Here is a 20,494-nt window from a genome sequence, read left to right on the forward strand (position 1 = left end):
TGGGTGTGTTCCTGGGAGGTCTAGAATGGTGTTTACTCTTATTTAGTCAATATGTAGCCTTGCAAATATAGGCAATAGTATTAGTAAAGCAAAATGCAGTGCTAATGTCTTTTCTTTTTGTTTTCTTGCTGAGTAGGCATACTTTCTTTGCTCATTTTCTTTAAGGCACTAGACTCATTAGACTCTTTCACCATAGCAGATGTTGTGAAATCAAAACATCAGGAGGACTAGGAACCTCAAAGTTGAATTCCAGGATAGAAAGAATGTTGTTTCACCATATAAGCTGAACAAACAGTAATCAGAAGTTTGTTAAGCAGTACAGTTCTGAAAAAAGCCATTTTACCAAACTAAAAAGTGTATTAATAATAATATTGGAATGGGCTGCCCAGAGAGGTGGTGGAGTTGCCATCCCTGGAGACGTTCAAGAAAAGATGTTCCAGAATAAAAAGCCCCAAGTCCCTGAGCCTCTCCTCATAAGACATGCTCTCCAGTCCCCTTGAGGATGATTAGAGAACTGGAGGGCATGTCTTACGAGGAGAGGCTCAGGGACTTGGGGCTTTTTAGTCTGGAGAAGAGAAGACTTAGAGGGGATTTGATAAATGATTATAAGTATCTGAATGCTGGCCAGGAGTGGGGAGACAGGCTCTGCTCACTTGCTCCCTGTGATAGGACAAGGAGATGGGTATAAATTGCAGCAAAAGAGGTTCCATCTCAACACAAGGGGAACTTCTTTACTGTAAGGATCACAGAGCACTGGCACAGGCTCTGCAGAGAGGTTGTGGGGTCTTCTTTTCTGGAGACTTTCAAGGCCTGTCTGGATGCATTCCTCTGTGATCTGTGCTAGATTGTATTGTCCTGCTCTGGCAGGGGGGGTGGACTCGATGATCTCCTTGTGTCCCTTCCAACCCCTAACATCCTGTGATCCTGTGAAAAGACTGGACAAGGCACTTAGGGCCACGGTCTAGTTGATCGATAGGTTGGACTGAGTGATCTTAGAGGTCTCTTCCAACCTGATTGATAATATGATTCTATGAAAAACAGATACAGCCATTCAAGACAAAACCAAAACAACTTAGTGGAGATCAAAACATAATAGTGTGAACATCATTGACAATAGAATGATTTTCAAATATAAATCCACTCTTATTGTAGCCACAGAGTTCAGTGGGAATAGGATAAGGAAATAATTTCTGTTATTACAATTTTCAGCATTGAAAATCCCTCTCTGAATTAAGAAAATGCTATCAGTGCATTTCCTTGTGACTTCAGTAGAAGGACCTTGGGGTGCAGTTGTAGCTGTTCAGTAGAGAGGAGAAAGTTGTCTCCTCTGCATGAATATTTTGACTCTGGCAAATTATTTTTTGGCTCTGTTAAATTATGCAATTGACTTCAGTCCTAACAATAAATTAATAGTTGTTTTTCATCAGAGAAACTTTAAAAATCTCTCTATAGTTTCCCACAATGGAAAAAGAAAGACTAATATCAACCAAATGATGCAATTGTATTCCCCCAATAATATTTAGTTACCTTATTAATGGAATTAATTTTTCATTGACATTGGCTTGAACAGGAAATGTACTGCTTTCCTCCTGAGATGTATCAACAAATGAATTATTTTGTTCTCCCAAAATTAAACTTCAGGAAATCTGTCTCATATATATTAGTGTACCGGAATAATGAACAGAGGAACAGAACAATTGAAGGGTACATCATATTACCCAACCTGGTTCCTTCACAGCTGCAGGCAATCTCATAGAAGCCACATTTCATGTATTGTATTATATTAGTAGTCCACAAAGATTTGCCTGTTCCATACCTTCTACGTGACAGAACATTTCCTAATAATCTATAGCAAAGTCAAGTGCATTAAGAGGTATAAGCATTAATAGGCACAGATGTTGGACCCACAGCTCTATCAGTATTTAGCATTCTGTTGTGAGTATAAACCAACTGCTAGCAGCACTAAGTAGAATACACTATAAACAGATGGCATTAATACACTCATTGTAAACTTCATCTTTGTATAGGAAAGAGTAGACATAATATATTTTCCCTAAAGTTTAGGAAAGTGTCTTGTGGAGTGAATTAGAAGTCAAAGCTGATATCCATTGTTAATGCAACAGATGTGTTTATACCTAAATTAATTCTTTAAAACTGCACTTTATTAATAACAAACATGACTGGGTCATAAAACTGTAAAATCATTCACCGTAACGCCAACAAGATTTTCCACAGTCCTCTGCTTTCTTTTCTCCCTTTTATCTTGTTTACTTGTTCTCATTCTTGTATAATAAAGCCAAGGTTTTATTTCCTGATTCTTAGCACTAAGAGAGTAATGGGAACAAATACAGAGCTTTTAGATGATTCTCCCTCTTCACCATTACCATTCTGCCAAACGCATCATTCTATTGCTCTTTATTTTAGCCACTTGATATTAAATTTGCAACTAAGCTGAATTCTGTCAAGAACTAATGGAGAGAGTTTGGAGTAAAAGGACTCAGCTAATAAAACACAACAAAAAAAAAGGGACTGGTATACAGATTTTGTTAAAGTATGTGACTTTTTGTCTCCATGTTCTATATTTCAGCCATCAGGAATAGAAGGTAAATGGAGAAAGAGTAGAAAGCTCTATGGCCCTTGTGGAAAGATGCATCAATCCCTGAAACAGAATCCTCACTGACAGTGCTTAGACACTTGCCTCTTCCTTCCTCAATAAGGCCTACTGCTGATGCAAAAGTGACACAGCAGTGCAGATATATTCCCTCTTCAAAGACTGTCTTCTGTTCATCTCAGTCAGCATATAGAGGACATGAGGAGATTATTTTGTTGTTTTTTGGTTTGGGGAGTTTGGTTGGTTGGTTAATGAGTTGTCATGCCAGCTCTTCAAAATGGGCAGAAGTTCCTTCTTTCTTCCATCTATTCCACTCAGTGGAAAGAAGTCTCTTTCTGCTTAAAGATCCAGAAACTAGTAAGGTCGTTGTACCTTGTAGGTGTTTTTCTTAGCTAAAGGGAAGACTCCTTTCAATCTTCTTTTCCAAGATTCTCCTCTTTTAATCATACAAGATATACAGTCTGAGGGTGTGCTGACAAAAGGGGCTTAGACGTGCTTGGTTCTATGGCTAGGAGGGTTTAAATGGGATTTGAGGACTACAGTAAGGTGATGTTTCTTCTACTGAATCCCATCTCTGAGTTGCTGAAGTAGTAATTATGCACTCTGTACAACTATTTTTAGATGAATTGCTTTTCTTCTGAATGTAATGACACTTTAATGTAAGCCATCTTTTAAGCTTGGGTTTACATTTAGATGCATGGAATAATTATCCAAAACAGTCAATATAAACTTTCGTTAAGGATTAACCACAAGCATCAAAACTACTTCCCTACTAAATTGTGCTGCTACACTCATTTATACATAGATACAAGGAATATGTCACAAACATATCACAAGTTCTTCCCTCTTGTAACATTAAGGTCTTGTACTCTTTGGAATATGTACTTTTTGGTTTGCCAGTCCATTATCTGCTCTTATTTCTAGCCACCCTTTGTGTGTTGAATTCTGCCATGGATATCCTAGAAAATTAATTTGAATCTTTTTACACTTTATAATAACACACCGCATGAAAGACTTGGGAGAGTAGGAGTGGAAAGGTGTGCTGCCTTATGTTGTCATCTCTTCACATCAGGGATAGCTGGAACAAAAATCAATGTGATCTCTTGATAGTGTTTCAAGTGGTAGGAGAAAAAATAATTTAACTTGACCTAGATAAGACTGATATCATCAGGGTGCTTGGGGAAGCACATGGAGGAGGGCAGGCAGAATATCAATCATTTTACTGATTATGTCTTCTTCAGCAGTTTAAAGAATTTGAACTTGAGACAGTCTCTGCCTTTGCTATTTTCAGTGAAGGTACACTGCAATCACCTAAGTAGCTTTTGGAGCTTCTAACTGGAAAATATATTCTGTCATATGCCATATTATCTATGACTACTTTATTGCAAGATTTAAAAACTAAACCTGGAGATATAGTTTTAGAACATTCTGATCTTTATACCATTCTACAGTGCAATCTCTTGACCTTGAATTAAGATATCCAAGCTGTATTTCCTTTTGTCAATAGCTGGTTTCATTATGATTTATCAAGTGTATGACTTAAGGAGTAGTTGTGATGCTGTTGCCATACTACTATAGATGTATAGACCTCAAATAATCAAGTTATATCTCCTCGCCTTGAAGTTCAGTGTATTTGGGTCCTTATTTTTCCTACATACTACTAAAGTACTCTCTGAGGATAGTACAAAACATGTGTTTTATCTGTGAGATTGGAAGTGGATGAGAGTTTTCCATTAAATCTGCAGGGAGCAGTGAACTGTACTTGTTTGTTTTCAGGTGGCTGGTGAATGGAGTTTCTCTTTGAATCATTGTTTAAGTGCTGCTGGGTGTTTTTTATATTGCTAGCTGTATGCTAAAGAGCCTTAGGTCTTGTGTAGATCTATTTTTAGCATTATTTATGTGGAGATAAATGTTTTATCATAAAAGTTACTAGGCTGACCTAGTTATCTTAAGAGAATTGAAGCTGTATACATGAAAGATACTTCGGGAGGATATCTATGTAATTTAGTAGTTCTGGATTTCTCAGAATGGAGTCAGTCACTGTCTGATGAATTTTGACAATGGTGTTTGCAGTAGATTTCCTCTTTGGCTCAGCTTAATATCATAGACAATAATACACTATTCAAATATTTTCTCCTTTTCTAATTTAACACTTTAAACACTGAATTCCAGGTTCTGATTATCATAATAGTGGTAGTTGACTTAGATTATTTCAAAATGATGCCCATCTAGGTGAGCTACCACTTTTCCTCTAGAGGAAATGGAGAACAGCTGGACATCAAAAACTCAAGATCAGAACCTGCCTCTGAAATACTACAGTATAGGCCTATATTGACATTGTTTAAGAAAATAGATTTTAGAGATTATGCTCTAAGATAATATTTTCTCAGGTCTAAATCCTTTCTTTGGTTTTACTTGCAGGGAGTAAAATCAGACCCATGAGAGCAAAAAAAGAGAAAAGAGACGAAATCAAGGATGATTTTGGCCTGTAATTTTGCTGTCTATATACTTGAATTATATGTTTTGAGACTATTAAGCTCACAAGGTCGTGAGTCATTCCAATACTACCTGGAAATTATAATATACATTCTGGATATTTTGATGTTTTCAGAAAATCTCCTTTGCTTAAATTTTAGATACTAAGCCTGGTCATGAGAATTAAGAAACATGAGTTCTATTAGTCAGCTCAATTACTCTACACAAGTGTAAAGTGGTGCCAGATGTCAATTGCTTTAGTCATTATTATTATTATAGATTTTCTAACACAATTTTTCTTTCCCTATTTAATTATGTGCTCCCATATTTTTGTTCTCTTTACTGGCAATTACTAGCATGACACCTTGATCCTGGGCATACAGGGAAAATGGATGAGTGCGAGTGTCCTAGTCTCTCATTGCTCTTTCTGGGAGCAGTACTAAATTGCTTATGGATTCCCTTGCAGAACCAATTCACTGTGATAAAAGTAATGAGGACCTATCACACTTCTCTCTTTCTCCTGTCTTGCCTATCATCTTGGAGCAGCAATGTCATAGTCCTTCAGATTATTCTACACAAATATTTGCAGACCACACTAATTTCTGTGGTGATCTATTAGGATAAAGCAAGTCAGTTTAAGGCAATTAAAATACAAGATTAAAGGCTGCATTTCTAACCTCTGATTAAGAAAACCACCCCCAAACTGAAGACAAGTTATTTGGACCCTAATACAGATGAAAAGTTCCTACTGACTTGAAAAATGAGTGTATCCACTGGCATGCATATGTTGTCTAATATGAATGCATGCTTTATTTGAAAAATAGCTTGTTCACTGCACTTTTTCCTTCTCCATCAAATACCTTAATTTCAAACTCATCCTTGGATGGAAGTGTATCCACTCTGGTACATTCTGGACATTTCCATGGACATGTATTTTTGTCATTTTATTATTTCTGTTCACAGTTTGTCATAACAAAGCACTACAGGATAAAATATGATCTCTCTTCCAATGTATCTTTCCACCTTTTTCAGTGGTTTCTCTGGATTTGTACTTTTCATTCTTGACCAGAAACAAAATCTGGTATTCTTCTACTCTGTAATGAAGGGATCTCTCTAAGAAACTGGTTTTGTCTGTCTTTTACAACCAGGAGTTCATGTTAATTACTGCTAACTTCAAAATGTTCAGAAGTGCGTCATTAGATTCCTCTGGACTTTTCAATGTAATGTGCTGTCATCAACCAAACAGTATGAGAGAAAACAGTCACAAGATTTATAAATGAATAATCTAAAAAATGTTCAAAATGATTTATACCTTATATCAAACGTCTGACACAGTGATAAGTGAGGTATGAGATCTATCAACAGGAAGAAAAGAGATTAATTCATGACCAGTCAAATTACTGAGTGTTATTTAATATCCTATTAATCAAAGCTATATCCTGACACCTCAGTAAAATCTTACAACCTTCTCCTCACAGTTGATTAGTTTCCACAAGTCTTTATTGGATGTGGTTTAAACAAAATTTAACATTGACATTTCTGTGGAGTAGATTACAGAGAAATTCACATCATTCACTCCTCTCAGCCTTATGCACTACCTTGGCAATCTGCAAACTTTAAAGAAAAAGTGATGACTAAAGCATGCTTGGTCTGTGCTCTACAGCTTAGGTGAATAATGGAAGAATTGCTTGCTCCTTCATTTCCCCTCTCGTGCAGACTGTTTCACAGGGCATTTTTTTGTTGAAAGAAGCAAGTCCTTGGCATGTCCTCATCCCCTGATTCTGCTCTCACTGCTGCCTTGTGATCTGCAGTGTGAACGTGATGGGTGATACACCTAAGTATCTACATCTCAGCCTGCACTGAGGGATATACTGGGAGCAGTGACATTGAATGCTTCATAGACAGAGACACAAGCCTGGCACTAACCTCATCTTTGCAGCTGTTGCTTGCAGACAGTACAGAGGCAGAGAAAGGTAGAATTGTTTTGAATCTTAAAGCACCCACAATGGTAATTAAATGTGTTACTGTTTAAACTTCAGTAATTTCAAATTTCTTTTGAATGAACATAGAGAATCCAGAATACGTCTTTGAAGGGTTTTGCTCCTGTAACATTGGGTGCTTAGGCTTTCTTTAATATTTAATGGTGAGATGTGAACAGTTTTACTCAGTTTCCTCTGATTTTACACTATTTCTGAATTTATTACTTTTACAAATGTATTAGTTCATAGCACTGACAGAGTATAAGGCTTTAGGGGAGAAGATACACCAGACAAGTATCAATGAAGCTGAACGCTTCTATACTCTTCTTAGAGTTGTCGTCATTGTATTTGACATTTTCAACTGTCTACCTCTGAAGAAGGTTCAACTGCATTTACTTTTTTTTTCATACACATAAATTGCATAAACCTGCTCCCTATTGATTTGATTATCATAATCTAAACTCTAGGAGATAAACTGGAAATGCATAAGCTGAAAAATCTGCATTCACTTTACCCACTGTTTGAAATAAAACAAGTTCTAAATGAGTTACAGCAATCTGACAACCTAACAAAACAAGCAGTGAAGCAAGCATTACTGAAATGCTTGAGAGACTCTTTGACCAGCAAAAGAAAAAAAAAGTCCAGTCATGTGCAAATAAGCAGAAGATAAGAAAGACAGATGTTGCGTTGACCTCCCACTCACTGGAATTAGGCTGCCACTTTTGTTACTTCTCTGCAGCTGTTGGAGATGATCAGGTGGGAAGCCAGTGCCTGACAGACATTGCAGTAGGTACTGCCATAAATCAGATAACATCTTTATGGAAGAAGTCCAATTATGATTTGAAAATGTAAGAAACATCACCTTAGTCATTCAGGGAGATGATTTTAGTTTCAGCCACTCCACAAAACACAAAATATGTTTTGGCAGAGAAAAATAGTTGCTGGCAACATTTCTAGTCTCATGACAGAAAAGAAAAATCAAAGCTGTGTTTTAATGTGGTTCTGACAGTGGCTACTGAGGGACAAGCTGTCTCATAAGCAGTTCCTGATCCTCCTCCTCATCCTCCACATGCCTCTAACTCTCTGTAAGCAACAAGTAGAAGCACATAAAATGTGCATCAGGATAAGAAATCTTCTAACGCAGAATGCAAGTCATACTTTACATAGAAATACACTGGACCATACAGCAATCTGGTTAAGAGTCTTCAGGTACAGAATCCCATGTGGTAGCATTTGTTCCTCATTGAGGTTCTGGGAGTGGAAAAAGGTGTATGTTAGCTCTCATTCTAAAAGGCATCTTGAGAATACTAGTTGTCCCTTTCCACATTAGAACTTTAAAAGTTGCTTCATTTGAGCTGTGCTCATCTGAAATGCTCTGAAAGATATTTGGAGTGAAACAGCCTCACTGTCCTACCTATCAGAGGCCAGATGGCAGTCTTCATATCCTAAAGAAGAGTAGTGCTACCAGAGCATAGAGAGGGAATGTTTTCATGTCACTGCTAATCTCACATCTTTTACTGTGATTACTGTGGCATTCAAGGAGCATTTTATTCTAAAGTCCTTTCCCCAACAAAATTATGAGGATTGCTAGTATAGTGCCAACTAAACTTAGAGCATCCTGAACACTGAATGGCATAAAGAAAAGGGTGGTTTACAGCTTCCAGATACTAAGAATCTGGATAACAAGTGAGACAAAGTGAACATTCGTTTTGATGAGACAAATGTTACGTGAATGGAATCAGGGAGGCCAGGTGAGGTGAGTTATCTTAAAATCATGGGTTGAAAGATTGATAGAAGAAGTGGAACAGACAGACACCAAAACAGGTGTTGTTATCTAGGACTTGTAATAGTTTTGCTTGGTTAGATGTTGGAATAGCTGCACAGAAGCATGCTCATGAACGTTGTCCAGAAAAGATCGGTAGGAGTTTGTGAGAGAACACAGACTCACACCAGATGAATTTACTAGATAAGTGAAGAGTTATAGATCCATGATAAAGAAATAAGACTATTTTAGTTATACAAACAAAATTAACAAAGAATGAGGAATGCAATCCTACCTGCAGACTTAAGGAATATTAACTCTGAATACACTTGGGGTCACAGCAGGCGAGGAGGTCTTGGGATGCTTCTGACAACAGAAGTCTTGAAATAATGAATTGGGAAAAATGAGCAGCAACAAGCATAGCATTTCTACACTAATATGGGTGCATAGTTCTTATATCAGAAAATAAAACTGCCAACAAACACTTGTGGAAAATCTAGAAAAACAAATTGCTTGGAGTAATGAGCATTTTGAGAACTAAATTACCAGAAAACCCCAGAGGATTCTGCACTGAACTTCTTTATTGTCTCCAGATCAAGGCACCATGTGTTTCTGGGGGAGATGCTTTATGAAAACATCTTTAACTGTAGTTAGAGAGAAGCAGGAGGATTCACAATTAAGTTACTGTATGAAATTAAATTACTGCATCTAGTTCTGGAGCTCCCATTACAAGAAGGATGTGGACATGCTGGAGTGTGTCCAGAGAAAGGCCGCTGGGATGATTAGAGGTCTGGAGCACCTCTCCTATGAAGACAGACTGAAAGAGTTAGGGCTGTTAAATCTGGAGAAGGCTCCGAGGTGACCTTATTGCAGCCTAAAAGTATCTGAAGGGAGCCTACAAAAAAGCTGGGGAGGGACTTTTTAGGATATCAGGGAGTGACAGGACTAGGGGAATGGAGCAAAGCTGGAGATGGGTAGGTTCAGACTGGACGTGAGGAGAAAGCTTTTCAGCATGAGAGTGGTGAGAGGCTGGAATGTGTTGCCCAGGGAGGTGGTTGAGGCCCCATTGCTGGAGGTGTTTAAGGCCAGGCTGCGTGTGGCTCTGGCTAGCCTGATCTCGGATAGGGTGTCTGTGGCCATGGCAGGGGGGTTGGAACTAGATGATCCTTGTGTTCCCTTCCAACTCTGACTGATTCTATGGTTCTATTGAAATGTAAATAGCTTATGATGCAGAGCAAGTCTGACAAGATAACTTTTCATGACTATGAGTGTTCATCTCAGTGAATCTCTGGAAAAAAGGAGGGAAATATAATCAAAATCCACTTGCTTACAACATTTTCTGATACCAGGAAGCACAAGTTGCCAAAAGGGTGATATTTCTGAACTGATGTGAGTGCTGTTGCAAACTTTGGTTACTAAAGCTGACAGGAAAAAGAGGAATTTAAACTGCTGAAGTGCCTCCATGAAGTCTGCTTTTTTTTTTTTTTTTTTTTTTTTTGCTTTTTTTTAAAAAATATTTTTAAAGAAATGTGAAAGAAAAGCTTAAAAGAAAGTTATTTCTACAGGGAAATAACATGACACTGGCCACTTGTTTCATTTTCCTCACTGCTGTATTTCCTTGACATCAGGGTAATTTGTCTTTTCCTTAATAAATAAGAATGTTAACTTCTGCAGTGACTTGGAGCAGGCACAATGAAAACACTTCATGTCTTTGATTCATTTTCTTTCTAATCCCTTTTAACCCACATATATGAATAATAAACTTTTATTACCTTGGTATGCCTTGCCTATGGAATTCATGGACCTAAGACAGTAAGGGAGAAATATCTATTTGAATTGTTTATTTCAGGTGCTGATAACTTGTTATTAATTGATTAATTTACTAATTATTAACTTTGTAGCTAGGCTACTTTAGTGAAAGCTCTGGATAGCAGAGATTATGACCTCTGGAAAAAGAGGCAGGTAATTCCCAATGTCTACAAAGATATCATCGGGTTATGCAGGGAGGAAAGTCACCAAAGCCCAACTAACTCAACTTAATCTGCCTACTGCCATGAAAGACAATAAAAAGTGTTTCTATAGATACATTAGCAACAGAAGGAGGACTAAGGAGCATATTCATCTTTTATTGGATGTGAGGGGAAACATAGTGGCAAAGGATAAGGGAAAAGCTGAGGCCGCCTTTGTCTCTGTCTTTAACAGTAAGGCTAATTTTTCTCTAGCTATATGGCACCGCGAGAGATGAGGAGCAAAATGAAGTCCCCATGGTCCAAGACAAAATATTCAGCAACCTAATCCATCATTTAGATGCATAAAAGTCTATGGGACCCAACTGGATCCATTCCAATGTACTGGTGAAAGTGCTGAGGGAGAGATCTTGCTTTCTACACTTCCCTGATAGGACATTTCAGCAAGAAATTCTCTTCCAAGTAATAAGCAATAACACCTGAGGAAGAGCCCTCAAGCTGCACTGGGGGAGGTTTAAACTGGACATTAGAAAATCTCTTTACTGAAAGGATTGTCAAGCCCTGGAACAGACTGCCCAGCTAAGTGGTTGTCTCACCATCCCTGGCACAATTTAAAAGAAGTGTAGATGCTTAGGGACATGGTTTAGTGGTGGACTGAGCAGCGCTAAGTTGATGATTGTCTCACTTTTAAGTAGATAGCCCTTTTGGGTAAACCAACCTTTCTTTGCTTCCACTTCTTTTGCATGACAGAAATATAGAGATTCAGTGATCCTCTCCTATAAATATATATTTTTTTTATTTTAGTGTTATTAACCAATCAGCTATGGAGAAGACCTAAGCAGGAAAAAGTTTGCTAGAATGAAATGGTTTGAACTGAAAAGATATTTTCTGTGTCACTAAAATATTTGGGGAAGTAGCCAGAATTTGAATGAAAAAGAGTTTGACTGTAAAGAATGGATCTGTTCCTACTGTTCAATTCTGATACTCTTCCAAAACAGTCAGAAGCATCAGTTTCAGGGACCCACTGGTCTCAATTTTTTCTTCCTCTTTTATTAGCCTAGGCTTCAACACTGAAGGTCTTTGGAGAGAGTGACTTTCCATAAAAATATTCTACCCTTCTTCATCACTGACTTTCATCATCATCTCCTTGGGAGGGCTACTGGGGGCCCATCGAAGGCAGAATCAAAGAAGACTCCTGGAGTTCTTTTTGGCTGGACAGAAATTCTTGAACCTGGAGCCAGACATCCTTGTAACAATGCTTTGGGTAACGTTGAAGAGAAATCTGGCATCTTTCTCTAAAGTCCCCTTGTTAATATCTTCAGGCTGTGTGGACAACTGCCAGATGGAACTTTCACCTATAGTCATTATCTTCAATGTGTGCATTTGTGTTCCTTCTGCTGGAGAAATCCTGGGTGTTTGTATGCAGCACTTTTTGAGTAGCAACTCTAAAAAGCCACATGTATAAATAAACATTTTCGTTCTCTATGTGCATAGATAAAAAAAAGGCTCTAATTGAAAAGAGACGTAAGGAACAGCCTTTCCTTTGTTACATTACAGTAATTTGTTTGATACACAAAGAGAAGACAGACGGGAATGGGAATGGGAATGGGAATGGGTGTTACCCTACTAAGATGTTTATATCTGTGGTCTGAGCATATATGTTTTTGTTATATTTGTAATGTATTTTGTTAGGCAAGTATGCAAGACCTCCTTGAGAAAAGACTTAAGTTCACATGTTGACTTTTCCCAGTGCATGCAATGAACTACAACAAACATACAGTTCTGAATTGATAGAAATCCACAAAACACATTAATCCTTTTGGGGAAAAATGCATCCTTGAAGAACTGCAAATAAATTTCCTTAAAGGAATAAAAATGTGTCAACCAAGATAAGAATTCTTTGCAATAGGGAAAGTACTCAATGCTCAAAGAATGGGGATTCAATGTGTTTAGTGATCACTGTTACCAGAAATACTGAAGGTAATGACATTTTTGAACTGCATTCATTTCACCTTGTGTTTGTATGCTGTACAATTGTTGAAAGAGACTATAATTAACTTTCATGAGGCGATCCACTAGAAGGCTGTATGGAACTATTTTGAAAAGTTCTGTAGTTTCAGGAGTCATATGACCATCAAGAAAATGTCATGTGAAAGGAGTGACCAAAACTGCTGTCATGAAACCAGAAAACAAAGCTTCTAATACAAGTGCTATAAATAGAAAGTAATTTATGTGTCAAAAGTTGCATGTACGAGTACTTGGCACTTGCAGAACTGTGCATATAGAGGAGAGTTTGTTCAAATTCATAGCCTGAAAGAAGTTGAATTGAAAATAAGAAAATGCAGTGCCTGCTTGGGAACAATTAATACAAAAAGAAAATGAGATTGTAGTTTTCTAATATTTTCCCTAGTTTCTGCCCTTCATTGAGCTAGTATCAAGCCAGAAATGATGAAAATGTGTATAAAGAAATCATAGTGGATAGTCAATGTTCTAAAATCGTCTTTCTTGTAGATAATGAAAAAGAAAATTCAAGGAAAAATAGTATTTTTCTAGAGCAGAATGCCTTTGAGAGGGCCCAGCTCCTGAGTCATGACTTCATGTTTCTTAATCTTGGCAGGAGAATAAAGTCTTTAGCAGAAGAACATTTGAAAGCCCAGATACATGACACTTCAGAGTTCTTATCATAACTTCTCTTTTTATGTCTACACAATTTACAGTGTTTGCAGATGGAAGCAATTTAATACCACAGTGATCTTCCATCTAGCCTGTTTCCTTTCAGTGACCTTATGTTTACTATAAGAAAACACCAACAAGGTGTCTGATTTCTCTGTGGAAAAAATGGTAACTATTTAAACCAAGACGATTTTATCCAAGAGAATCATAATTCTTCCACTATCCACAGGCTTTAACGACAGTGATCATTTGTTCTGGGGGAGTGTTTAAGTAGGAGACAGAGCCAGCTTGGCTTTGCTGCAAAGGATGCTTTTAAAATAAAAGAAAAAATAAAGCAATAGAAAGAACCACAGGTTTTATGTTTTAAATGGATAGAGTTCTAGCTGGAAAGGAGCTGATTACATATTTCATATCATGACCTCACATTCAACCAGCCCTTCCTCACATGCACCCTAAAAACATCCTGCTGTGGTTCCTGGCATCTATGAAAGGTTGGTTGGAAGTTGCAAACGAAGCATATTTCCCAAGAGTTTGGACAGAGAAAAGTGGAAACAGGATCTCAGAATCATTTTACCCATCCTGGAGCTGCAATCCACAGGCTAAAATGAACCAATCACCATTATTACAGTTTTAGTCATGTAGTGAGTTTTGCTGGAACTTAAGATGTGTGTCTAAAGTAAAACATGTATGTATCAGTTAAAACTTGGAAATGTCTCCTGCTTTCAGGCATAATTTTGGGAAGCTGAAACATTTATATTTTCCTGTGCTTTGGACACATAAGCTCATGCAGTTCTTTCTTGTGACCAGACAGGCAAAACTCCAGCTAGTCAAATAGATGTAGGTCCTCTCAACACCCAATCTTTCAGGATCATCAAAAAGTGGAAATACACCTCATTTTTAAAATAATATCTCGGTAATTAATGTCCTGTCATTATTACCATAAAATGATATTCTGCTTGAATTGGAAAGGGATTTATAGAGATATATACACACACTATTACAGCTGTACTGAAGCTACATACAAGTTTTTATTTAGATATAGAACAAAAAACTGGGAACAAAATAGTGGTAGATATCTGTGCCCAGTGAGTATTACCTTGAAAATTCTGGGTAGAGTTTTCTGAAAGTTACCTTATAAAACCTGCAATCTTCATAGCTCAGGACTTGTGTTTCTCTCCATTACCAAAAGGAAGTTAAGCTTGACCCAACACCTAGCTAAGACCTTTCCAAGGTGTGAAATGTCCAGCTGTTTGAAATGCAAAGAAGGCTTAAACAGGGGCATCTTAGTGCCATTTGAGGTGGCAGGTACGACACAGCACATACCCTCACCAGCCGCTGGACACTAGATGGGAAACAGTGGAGTGCCTCAGCTGCCATAAATAGACAAAGTGGTTTGAAAAGTTATTCTTCCCTGCTCACTTCTGCCCTTCTGTCTTGCTGCACTGCAAATATATGGTGATCCCCTACTTCCAGGAGGCCAACTCTTTCATCAGTATACATCAGGTCAACATTAACCTGAACTATGTCGCTTGTCAGAATTGCCTAGGAAAGATACAGGCCTGCTCACGTCAATGTGATTCCTGTGTCCAGGAAAATTACAAGCCTGTTTATGTTTGGGTGGGTTTATATGTGTTTACATATTGCTAAATAAATAAGTTAAACAGGTTTTCTCACACATATATATCACATCAGTTTTAAACAAGATAATGGCTTTCTTCCCATTCATATTAACACATTAAAACATTACTAGATTTTTAGTGCATCCTTCTTCCTGGGATTGAATAAGTGCTCCCTTACTGCTGTTTAATATACTCAGAAGTTATGTTGCAATTAAAAACATGCACAGACACGTAGCAGAGCATTGTGTTAAACTGTCCTCTCCAACACTTCCACTTAATGGCTAAGCACAAATAAAATCAAATAATATGATAAACACTTCCCGTGGAAATTAGCTAGAAATAAGCCAGATCTTCGTTCAGACAGAATTCTGTTGTGCAAGGCTTTATTCTGAGGGAAGGAGTACTGCTGATTTGCCAGTTTTTATTTCTAGCCTTTTCTCAGTAAGTTCATATCTCCTGCTTCTCAGGAAATCAAGCTTTGTTACCAGTGAGGCTTGTTGCAGTTTTTATGGTAAAAAAACAAGTCCTGCTATCAGCACTGAATTTTGGTCATGCTTTCGTGTGTTTAAGTGGCTGGAGATGTTTTGGTTTTGTTCTTGTCAGAACATGTTACTTTGCTCTGATGATAAATTTATGAAGATTCCATTCCCACAAACTTTTGAGGCACACAGTTAATAATCCACAGGCTATTAATTTATGGGGCTTAAAGAATAGGCTTTGTGATAGTGAATTACTGATTGAAGAGAAGAGCTCTTCTCTTTCATAGGGCACAAGTCCAATGCACAAACTCACTGATAATAATTTTAGTGGCTCTTGACAATTTCAAGAGCATAAGGTCAGCTATATCCTGTCCGTGTCTGTGTAACTCACTGGTGAACATGTATTACAGGTCTCCATCTGTGCTTACTCTCCACAGGATGTGACTGTACTAATCCATACCAGAAAGCTCGATTACAAGCTTCAGCAGGTTTTGCTCTAAGTGCTGGAGCTCTTGTTCCAGTTCCCTGGATGAGCACCAGCATAGCAGCTGTCACAATTGCAATGTAGTACCGGCGGATAGGTGCAGACCAGCTAGCATTTGTGATGCAAGACCAGAAGCATGGGTTTCTAAGGTGTCCTATGTTCCTCTGCAAGAATCTGTGCAGGACAACTTGAAGAAAATCCACCTGTATATGTTGTATCTATCCTTCGGGGGCCACTTGCTTGTTCACCTTTCTCAAAGTGTCATACTCTGACCCCAGTACTGACAGTGCATGTCTGCTTCCAGGCTTGTGCCTTTAATTTGTTCTCCCAGACTTTAAATCTCTTTGAAGAGTTCACACTGACTTCAGGGGATTGCAGATCAGGCTCTGAAACTGTTACTCAGCCATTTTCTGTTGTTGCACAATCCCCAGTGAACAATCTTTCTGCTCTCCAGCCATACTCTTTTCCCTGATTTCCTCTTTGGCTACAGCTTTGTCCAAATTTTTATATCTTTAAGTTAATTTAAAATGTTCAGATCAATTAATTTTCTCTGCATTTGAGGACTTATCACCACCACTTCTTCAGGCAAATAGTCAGCAACTCTCCCTAAGCTGGGCAATATTAATCTTTTTGTTAAAACTTTCAGTTTATCCACCCATATTCCCAAATCTCTTCCAATCTTCCTTTTAACTCTTTCTATCAATTCTTTCTTTGAACACTGGTCTCATGAACAATGGAATTTTTATGGATTTTTTGTGGTGGTGACATCCTGTTTCCAAACATGGGAACATAACATTGCTAACTGCAGGCACCTCAAGTATTATAAGGCAAGCACTATGCGGAGAGTCATCAGAGATAGACCAACGTCTTGAGATTTCTTCTTCAGATATACAGATCCATTAAGTCTGGCTGCATTCTGAGTGATTTTCTTATGACAGTTTACATCTCAAAACTTTTGCAGTTTCTTTGCACATGCAAGGTAGAAATGACAATTCCATATCATACTTCATTTTCCTTCTGAAAAATATATATTTTTTTCTTTTTGTAAAAGGTATCAGAACAGTCATTCTCATATTTAGTGCATCTAATCATGCTAGAGTGAGAGTATTATTCTGAATTGCTAAGCTGAAGGTGACCAAGGGGAAAAAAACATGTATTTTTGACTGTGCCTGGATAATTGCAATGGCACTAGAGCATGGATCCACTATAAATTAGAAACGAAAAACTGTAGGCGTTTTTGTTTTGTTTTTCTGTTGAAGATAAGACAAATTGGCATTAAAGTACTAATTTGATGCCATGGTTACTTCTAGTTACTCAGACTGTTTTAATGATCAAGCGTTGATTTTGCTTTAACCTATTCCTACTCTGCTACCACTTTATGGATTTTGGGAGAAGGTGGGAGTTGAAGTTTTGGAGTTTGTGTTTGTTTTTGTTTTCCCTAGTTCTATTTCTTATATTTAGATAGCTTTAATTGCTCATAGAATAGGTCAGCACTACAGAGTCTACAGCAAGAATTGTTTACCAAGCATGTAAACAGTTGGCAATATATTTGCTATAGGGATAAAATTGTACTTAAAGGTAGTAAACAGAGGCTCTAAGCTAAAGCCAACATAATTTATTTTGATTTTCAGAAAGCCTTTTGCAGAATCCTTTGGAACAGAAAGTTATTCAGTTTAATTCCATTGGCACAAAACTGATAAATGAAGAGGAGAATCAAGTCTGCAGACTAAGAATATATTAATAATGTCTGGAATGGAAAACAGTCAACAATAGGAAATCTATTTTGTGTAAGTACAATGATTTTGGTACACTGAGAAGATAGTAAATAGCATAATAGAAAATATCTCAAAACTGTTTAAATCCTAAGAGAAACTGCATGGTTTCTGAAAGTTTTGGCTAAGTTCCAGTAAAGCTCTTAGCACTTGCTTAATTTTAAGCCTTTGAGTAGCCTCGTTGCAAAAAAAAAAAAAAAAAAAAAAAAGAACATGCAGCATTCTGTTGTGTGCTTGTGAGATGTTAAAACTTCTTTTTTTTTTCTTTATGAAAGCTTGTTAATAACTTTTGTTGTTGTTAAAATGTGATTGGCTGTACTATCTACTCAAATAATGATTTCTATTTAGAAGCATCACTGAGCTAAACACTTCCTCAAATGTCCATAGGATGAAAAGTTATAGGAATGAATTAATTCTTCCAAATCCCCTATTTTGGGAAGGAAAAAATGCTTATAAAGTTACCAGCAAATGACAGAGTTTGGAACTGTCTTTCAGATTACATGATCATAGGAAAACTACATACACATGGTTCAAACTTTGTATGGCTGTTCAGCCAGAGAGCTCTGCAGCAGTGCTGGTCTGTCACGACCTAATTCTGGTCTCATTTACAGCAACATAACTCCACTGACATCAATGCAGACAGCACTGTTAGCATTGCCAAAGAGATTTTAACTGAACACATAAAAAAGAAAAATAGGAGAAAGAAGAGGTTAAAAGTAAACATGATATCCATTATTACCCCGTCAATAACATTTCTCCCAAAGGATAACCTGTTTTGTTTACAGTCCATGATTACATGCTAAGATGAAGACTCAGTAAAAAAGGTCTCCTCTTCATAAGTACTGTTTAGTCCACAGTGCAATACATACATGTTCTGAAAAGCATCGTAGGATTTGGTATACTGTGTATCCTGCCACAGATGGGTTTGGTGCCTTGCACTGACATGGTTTTGATTTGGAAATGTCTACAGTCAGTTGTTTTTATTATTTTCTACTTTACTCCATTTATCTACAGTGCAAACAGCTGAAGGGAACCAATAGCAAACACATGTAGATAATCTTCTCTACAGCCTAATAAAAAAGTCTTTTGCTATCACAGCTCTATGGAAGACAGCCACAGGAGGGCTGGAGTAGCTCTTAGGAACTTCTGCCCTTAGCATAGCTGAGCATGCTATGTAGGTAACAGTAAAGTGTGCAACATCTGCTGAAGTTACTGACATTTGCCCACTCATTACCATGGAGTTTTTCTTGCAGATTGAACAAGACTCCACATTTGCATCACCAAATTTGGACTGTAGTAAACATAGTGATGATGCACGCTTAATTTTCCAACAAGGAAAAGTGTCTCTCTGTGTGTGTAAGCATGAATGTTTGAATGGAATACATCCCAATATATCTCAGTGCCATGACAGTGTGCAAAATAGAAGGCTGCTGAACTCAGAAAACTTGGAAGGCAGGTTCCACACATGTAGGAGGGAGGACTGTTAAAAAAAAAAAATCTGTACTCTCCAGGAGATCCAGATAGACTCCTTTGCAGTTTTGCTTATTGTTAGCCTGAGGGTCCAGTTCTTTATTTAGTCTATTTTGGAAGGACTTGGAATTATCATTCAGTGTTAAAAGATCTTACAAAAAAAACCAAAAAACAACTGAGGAACTTTATGCATACTCATTTTCCAGTAAAATTGTTTTCAGAGCTCACATACCTCACTGTTAAATGCCATAAATTTCCACACATTTCTCCACTGTGAAATGGGATCTGAGATAGCTATAATTTTCTGCTGCCACAGATTCATTTCTTGCATGAGATCCTTTGAATGTTACAGCTTTCTTATAACACTGGGAACTTTACATTTCAGTAGAGGCCCATTATTTTCATCAAGCAGTCAGGTACATTGCTATATATTGTATGTCTGCTGATAAGGGCTTATAAATTGCAGTTCTTTAGATATCTCTGCCCTGGCCCTCTGGCTCAGCATTCCTAGTGTACTGTTATACTGTAAGTTATGATCATTCTACTACCTGCAAAAACTTACTCAACAAAAGTCCTTTGTATTTGCTTGTGTCTCCATTGTGTATGTTAACTAGTAATTTTTTAGTTAATTATAAACATCAGCTATGAGGACACAAAGGATTTTGAAGGTATGAAATGGAATCTTATCCAGCACCAGTTGAGTGGAAGAAAAAATGACAGTCAAACATATTAATCAGAACTTCAGTGTGATCCTTACTAGCACTTCTTCAGCAGCACTCAAGTGCCTGAACCATGATTATGGTCCAATTATAACAGTAGCCTTAGGATGTAAGTTCCTTAAAATGCATGATGGAGACATTCTTCTTATATAACTTCTTAGTTGATACCTATGTTTTCAGAAGAGTAAATATTATGAACCAGTCCTTAAAGACCTTTATATATTCACATATTTAAATCTGTTCACAAGATCACAGGATATTCGGGGTTGGAAAGGACCCAAAGAGATCATCGAGTCCAACCCCCCCCTGCCAGAGCAGGACCATACAATTTATCTTAGGTCACAGAGGAATGAATCCAGATAGGCCTTGAAAGTCTCCAGAGAAGGAGACTCCACAACTTCTCTAGGCAGCCTGTTCCAGTGCTCTGTCACCCTTAGAGTAAAGAAGTTCCCCTTATGTTGAGGTGGAATCTCCTGTGCAGCTT

The sequence above is a fragment of the Pogoniulus pusillus genome, chromosome 11, assembly GCF_015220805.1.
Source record: "Pogoniulus pusillus isolate bPogPus1 chromosome 11, bPogPus1.pri, whole genome shotgun sequence".
In the NCBI taxonomy this organism is placed as follows: domain Eukaryota; kingdom Metazoa; phylum Chordata; class Aves; order Piciformes; family Lybiidae; genus Pogoniulus; species Pogoniulus pusillus.